Here is a 7,964-nt window from a genome sequence, read left to right on the forward strand (position 1 = left end):
CCCATGGCTTTATATCTACTTATTTACTTATTTATTTATTTATTTAATCCTCTTTTTAAAATTATTTATATATGTACGAATATATATATGTATTTGTATGTATATGTATGTGTGTGTGTATATATATGTATGTGTATATATATATTTATATATATATATATGTATATGTGTATATATGTATGTATGTGTATATATATATGTATGTATGTGTATATATATATATATATATATATATATATATATATATATATATTTATTTATTTATTTATTTATTTTTTTTTGGTGAGTGAGGACGAAAAGGAGGGGTATTTCCCACCTGAGTGGCTGGAGGTTCTGAGTGCGTAATGATATGGTGCTGCCGTGTTGTGATATTGTTGTGTGGTCGTCTTGTGGTGCTGTGGTGGTGTTGTGCTGTTGTGTGAACGTATGGGTATGGATGGACAGAATGTTTATGTGCGGGTGTCAGGGTCCACGGTGGAGGGCTGGTGAGCTGTGATAAAGATGAAAGGGGGATAGGGGTGGGTTGGGACAGGAGGCTGTGTACGGGGGATACTGGGTTTCTGGGGAGAGGACTTCTGTGGTCTCTGGTGTCTGGCCGGGTGCGCTGGGGGCCGGCACCGACTCGTGATAGGTGGTGGCCTGGGCTGGGTCCGTCCTCCCGGGTGCCTGACCGAACCCCTCCTCCTCGGGGGTGAGTGGCCCTTGGGCACAGGTGACCCCTGGTCTTACCCCCTGCACTCGATCGGGGGCCCTGCGTCTGAGGTCCCTGGCCCCTGGGGTCCTCCCTCCGCAGTGTCGGGGGCCTGCCTCTAGCCTTCCCGGGACGCTCCCCCCTTGCCTCCTCCTGGATTGGCGTGCTGCTGTCTCCATGGTGGTCTGTCTGGGCCCTGTGCTCTGTTGTGGCTGCGGGACGCCCGGGGATGAGGGCTATCTCAGTGCATGTCTGGCCTCTGGGAGCAGCGGGGCCACATCTGCATGATCACTCCTTGGCATGATCACCTGACCCAAATCAAACCCAATTTTCTATACTGCCACCTGTAGCCCTATATGTGTAGGTGAGTATATGCGTCTGTGTATAGATCTATATACGTATATGTACCTCTTTGCAATTGTCATTGTTGTGCTCACTGCTACTCATGATTTCTCCAGTTCATCTCTCCAGGTTCTTCTCGTGATTATGACGTCAAAGACCCCAGGATACTGTCTCCTTTCAGGCTCAGTAGCTGGTTATTTGTTTCTCCTGTCTGTAGTCATCTGTTCAGTTGTTGTGGTTGTTCTCTACTGTTGTTTTGTTGTCTCTCTCCCCCCCTGTCTAGTCTCTTCTCTACAATCTTTTCCTTTTTCACTGTTTCTTTCCTGATATCACCTTGTTCTGGTTAAGCAGTAATCTTCAAACTTGGCAATATACGGGAGGGAAACTGTATGGATACATGTATGCGTATGCGTATATATATGTGCATACATACATACGTATGTGTGTGTGTATGTATATATATGTATGTGTATTTATGTATAAAATATATATATATAATTAAAAAAAAAAAACACTAATAAAGAGTACCATTTTAACACTCAAGGGCAGCTCTATACATTAACGGCTCCCTTTGGAAAAGCAAATGTGTTCTGCACAATACGGCAGCCAGACCATAATTCTGTTGTCGTGACGCTGAACAGGACAAGGGGAAAAAAAAAAAAAAAAGAAAACCCGATAACTGCACTACCTGAGATCTCCAGCCCAAACTAAAACAACAAAACCTGGGTGAGAGAGAGGAGACAAAAAAAGCACAAGTACAATGCAGTTATAAAATTTCACACAGGGATGAATTTTGTGCAAAGTTTTGAGAGTTTAGAGCACAATGAAGGCACATAATCTGGGATTAAAGAGTCTGAAGAAATAATAATCCTTATGGTTTCAAGAGGGCCTTCGCCCTGTTTTTAGGCTCAGGCCCTAATCAACCATCCCATCGCTAACCCCTATACGTGAACTAATATGTGAGAGCGTATTTTATCTATTTTCAGTTTAACACACAGTGCGTCAGGTTTCTTCTAAACACTCAGATCTTGATAATATCATATCTTACTCATATCTTGGTGGGAATTCACACAGTGGAGCCTGACTTTGGTCATGGGCTCCTTTTTTCAAATCAGCAAATACATTTATAGATACTACCTGTTAAATTCCTCTGTTATTCATCAAATTAAATCACAATACACACTTTAAATATCAACAAAGGAAAGTTTTCTGACCTGAAAGACACAACAGACACAGAAAGATCCTCTCCATCATGGCGCTGCTCTGTGGACTGTGCAGGACCACAAAGAAACCCAGGGGTTATGAAGATCCCACTTTAGGTAAAAACATGTAAATTCACCAGCTCCTCATTTCCCTTGTCTTCATGACCCATCCTCAGTCTCCTTAATCCTCTCTGTGCTCTAGTTCCTCTGATGAGTCCTAGAAATGTTAAAGAAGGCTCACCAAGGTAAAACATGTGGCCCATCTTTTTAGAGTCTGAACTGTATCCAGATGGTGTTTACTGCGTGATGACAGCTCAGGCAGTGGCACAGTCTAACTTGGATGTCAGGATGTTGTATCTTTCTGAATGTTGGCCTTCACATCATGAATCAGGAGGAAAAACCTGCGATGATCCCCGAGCAAAAACAAACCCAGCCCTATTGAACAAGAAATAAAGGGTAGTCCACGCAAATATCCTCAAAGAAGCAGCTGGCTCTGTGGCTTAGTTTGCCTTTTATTGTGACGGCTGTGTTGATTACACCAACACAGGATCTAAAAGAGACTTATAAAACAGTTATGTTAATTATAATTTGAGTTCAGATTAAAAGGTTTTTAGATCATTTATACAGTGAATTACTGTTTCTGTTATCTGTTTCTATGGGGGTGAAATCTGGTTAAAAGTTGTCTGGTATGTGTCCAGCCTTTGCTCGATTCTCAGTCTGTTCCAAAATGAACACCACATGTTGAAATACGATAACTTTTCCCTGTTGCAGGAGCACGCAGAGTCTTTAATTCAACTTCATGTGTATGATGTACAAAACATTATGGAGTTTTTTTTCATTACTTAACTTCTGCACCAAAAAAACAAACAAACAAACAACAACAAAAAAATCATCAGATAAACACGGGATTGACTCTCCTTTCAAACACAGGAGACAGTAAAATTTATGCAGGATCCAACAGACATTAGTCATCCAGATGAATAGTTAAACGCTGGGAGCTTCCTGAAAAACAAGACGACAGAAGCTCATGTAGAGGACTGACAGCTGACCCTGGATAGTTAGTGTCTTCCTGTGGTGTGTACTCCCATACAAAACCTGAAATTCTGAAGAAATCTTTATTCTTTAATGATCCGTCAACTTTCCTGCTGATGACAACTATATTAAAGTTTCAGTCATACCTACTGGTCAAAAGCAGTACTACAGTGCACTCTGTGGTTGAAACGATGGATGTGTGCTTGGCTTTGGGGCCAGGTCTCATGGACAATTCAACCTTCAAGCCGTAATGTAACATCTCAGTGTACAGCAGGGTCTCACATCCACTGTGTCCCCTCCTCACTCACTCATGGTTATAAAACACTGTCACAACAAAAGTGACTTTGCTGTAAAATAACAGTAACATACTGTCTGCAGTGTTACCAGTGTTTTACTTTTTTTTTTTACATTCTTACACTATGTTCCCATATACAGTATAATACTCGAAAAAATAAATTACAGTGCATGCCTTGTAAAATAACAGGAACCCACTGAGTAAAGAGGCAGTCAAAGGACGTCCTGTCTCCAGACTGTTCCTCCAGACATGGTCTTAGTCTGACATCTACTGGATGTCCATTTATGATGTCTACAGGACCTTCCTATAAGAGTGACCCAAAAAAAGAAAGAAAAGAAAAAAGATCAGTTCATGTCAATTCAGTCAGGAACCCTTTGTCTGTGTGGAGCACCATGACTTCATCATTGGCTGTGCCGTATTCTTGAAGACACTGGACCACAGCCATAGACACAGTAGAACGTTTGTTCTCCTGTAGGAAAACAGTGTCAGCAAGGTGGGCCAGGATCCTCCCAGATTCATCCTTCTCCAGGAGGCAATGAAGATGTTCACATCCTCCCTCAACATCTGGAGTCTCCTGAGAGCTTCTTTTTCTTTGAGGTAGACTGATCCTAGGTATTTCTCCTGAAACTGGTGGAAACCAGGAATGGCTCCCCCTCCTCCTCCTCCTCCTCCTCCTCCTCCTCGATGACATTTTCCTTCAAGAGTTTTCTCATTATTGGGTGGTTGCTCTGAGAGAGTGGGATGTTTTACTACAGTGCAAGGGGCAACCTAATCTTCACAAATTTTAGGGTCAAGGGAAAAAATATTCTGTCAAGATAAATAATCACAGCTGGTGAAAAAATAGCCCCACTCCACTGTAGCCTGCCTCATTCAAGGACGTCTCTCTCACAAACCAGCTCTGGTTTCTTGACAAAACCAACTTGATATTTTGAATAAAGCTTTTACAGCATGTTTCAACAATAAATCAAAACTTCACGATGAAACTACTTTCTGAAGCAGAACACCAGGGAATTACAGCACAGCCCCACCGTACGAGAGTCTTTCAGTTCTCCCTGCTTACACCCTTTGCCAAATGTAGACCTTTGTACACATGAAGACTTAAAGGAAAAGTCAGAACCACTTCCTGTAGGGGGCAGAGTTCAGAGTTCTTGTGACCAACATTTGTCAGATCCAGGGTTTGTTTTTCCAGATGGATCTAAAGATCCAGATCACATATCTCTGTGAGTGACCCGGGTTTGAAGAACAGGCTCAGACCATCTATCAGCATACAGCACAGAGCTGCTAGCAACACCCCTGGCATTACAGTGGATAGAAGAGCGTGGACTTTGTTCAGCTGTTGTTGGTCTCCATGACATCAGGACAAACTCCCATGAAACTCTGACATTTGTCATCATTTTGTACTGGGACTCTGGCAGACTTTCAGAAAGGTGTCCTGTCAGGAGAGCGTGTGTAGTGAAAGTCCAGTTCAGTCAGTCCACTCCGTCTGAACCTAGTCCAACTTATTTTGAGCAGCACAACTTTGTCTTTGGCATCTTGGCTCTGAGCCTCATCACTCCATGCAGGATGACTTTACACGAAGTGAAGGACATCACATCTGAAACCACCTATCAGTGATCCACATCATCCCAAGATGCTTTGCAAAAACAGCTCTAGACTGTACTCTGCAGAGACCTGGAGCAGAACCAGACTCATGTTAGAGAGACATCTGCAGAGACAGTGTTGGCTTAGAGAGAGGGATGTTTTTGATTTTACTCAACAACTTTGTTTACAGTAATGTGGAACAATGAAGAAGCTCATTTTCCACAGCCTAAAGAGCCTGATGATCACACAATGGACCACGTTTCCATAAAACCTCTAAGATCTGCCGTTCCTTTAAAGAAATGAAAGTCCACCCAGACTCTGGCTCTCACTAAGAGAAGGAAGAGCTCACTCAATTCCTTTCCTGTCCTCTTCTCCACCTCTTTCTTCCTGCTGAGAGAAATGCACAGTTTTTCCTGTCCTGATAAAAGAGTTTCAAAGTTTCCATCTGAGCGTGCTGGTGTGGACCAAAGTATTTTTAAAAACCAATTGGGGGTGGGGGGTGTTCCTTCTTGAGAAATACCCGGCGACATGTGTACAAGGCCTTAATCAAACCAACAACCTCCCAAACACAAGTCTATTCTCAATACTACTACACCACACAGACAGACAGGCTTCTGTTTCATGAAGAGAGGACACTTGGAAATTACTAATCATAGACAAGGTTAAGAATGTATTTATTTTTCTATTTATTTATTTATTCATTTATTTATTTATTTATTTATTTATTTAGTTAGTTAATTGTGATATGAATCAGCAAAATCACCTCCTCACTCTGAGTCTCATTTTCTGTCATAACCCCTGCTTTACCTCTCTGAGACACACTTCTACAAAATGACCACTAGATGGCAGTAAACACTCAGGAGTAAAGAGCAGAAGGCGGAGAGAGGCCTGTTGTGTGAACAATAGATCATAACAACATTTTTAAGGACACCTCAACCCTTAACCACAATAATACAAACAGTCAGCCTTGTCCTTCTTCTCTTTTTAATAAATAAATGTGTCAAAAATGTATTTTGTGTGAATTCTTTTGCCCTATTTTCAGGATAAATTCAAATCTCTCAGGAATTTGTCTTTCTATATTTTTTAGATGCTTTAACTGTGTGGACCAGCAAAATCAATAATTCATTTATTTCATAGGAACAAAGCAGTTTAACAACGAAGCATTAATCTGATGTGCTGCACAGAGAGTTTATAGCGAGTGCTAATTTCCAACTCTTGTCCCGACTCCCTAGTAGAGCTTTAAAAAAAAACTAGATCAAAAAATGTGCATTTACCAGCAAAGGGCAAGAAAAAATTACAGGATAACGGTAAAAAAAACAAAACAAAAAAAAACCACACATCAACCTAACAAAACAACAATGTCCCTGCTCAAACAGAAAATTAAAAACATGGCAGCCTAAAAATGGTTACAGCTCTGTTTTGCTTTCAGCCAGAATCAGAATCAGAATCGGGTTTTATTGCCAAGTATGCAACACATACAAGGAATTTGACTCTGGCAGTTGCTTTCTCTAGCACAAGAGGTCAGCCAGCACTTGACCTTAACAGTGAAAGATTTTAAATCTGTGTTCAGTTTGATTTCAGTTGGTAATGAATTTCAAAGTTTCCCCCTTTAACAGAGAAAGCTGACTGTCTAAAAGTTGATGTACGTTTTTTATTGATAAAGTTTCCATTCACTGTACTTCTGGTTATTCTGCTGCTGCTGCTGCTTCTCTGCCTTTTAATACATTTGGAAAGAGGTTCAGAGGCCAGATTATTGACAAATTATATAAAACAATAAACAAACAAACAAACAAACAAACAAATAAATAAATAAATAAATAAATAAATAACTTCCTAGTTAGTTTTCTGTTTTTAAACACTGTTGATGTACAGAAGTTTTAGGCTTTTTTATGGAGATGAAACGTGCCATCTTTTGGTGAATTTTATTCATAACACTCATATCAGATTAGACAAGATAAATCAAGATAATCCTTTAATTGAGCCACAATGGAGAAACAAGAACAAAATAATCACATGAAAATACTTAAAATAGAAATCATCAAATCAAATCATAATGAAGATTAGTATTAGTTGTAGTCGTGTTTTCATTAATTGCATTTTAATCTTTGTGAGGTTAGTATTTACATCAATCTCATTGTGTTATTTAACAGTCAGACCAAATCAAACCTTAATAATCTGCTTGTTTGATGGATTTCTTGTCCTAACAGGGTCCATGTTGAAGTTTGTTTGTGAGGGTGTCACAGAGCCAGTACCCAGCAAGTCACCAGAGTCCTGTACTACCAAGCTGGATTTTCTTTTAGCCAGGTAACTTCAGGGTTAACCTCTGCAATCAGCTGTTTACAGTAATATGATGATGATAGTCTTCAACTTTCAACTGTCTGGTTCAGTTTTTTGGTCTTTGTGGTCCAGTAGCCGTGCTCTTTTTCTTCTTTCCTGCTGCTGAGAAGCAGAGCCACTGTCTTCAAAACCTCCCTCAGCTCGTTGTTCAGACTCTGAAAGTCCTGGATCTCCTGGGTCAGCTGGCTGCTGCTGCCCTGAAAAAACATACCACGGCATATTAGAGCAGTTAGAGGAAGGCTTTAAGATGACACAGACAGTTACACTACACACTAGAAAAACCATTTCTGAAGAAATTGTGCTGTAAATGCGGAAAGCTGAAGCAGCTTACGCTGAAATGCTAATGCAGAATGTTGAAGATGAATGACTGAAGACTGAAAATGGTTGAATGAACTTTTGAAAAGCTTGTGCTAAACTGCTGAATGCGGAATGCTGCAGAAACCTGTCGTGAGCTACTGGATGAAAAGACAATGAATGGATGAAT

This window comes from Halichoeres trimaculatus, unplaced genomic scaffold, assembly GCF_033239565.1.
Source record: "Halichoeres trimaculatus isolate MK-OKI-2021-1 unplaced genomic scaffold, fHalTri1.1 fHalTri1_scaffold_25, whole genome shotgun sequence".
In the NCBI taxonomy this organism is placed as follows: Eukaryota; Metazoa; Chordata; class Actinopteri; order Labriformes; family Labridae; genus Halichoeres; species Halichoeres trimaculatus.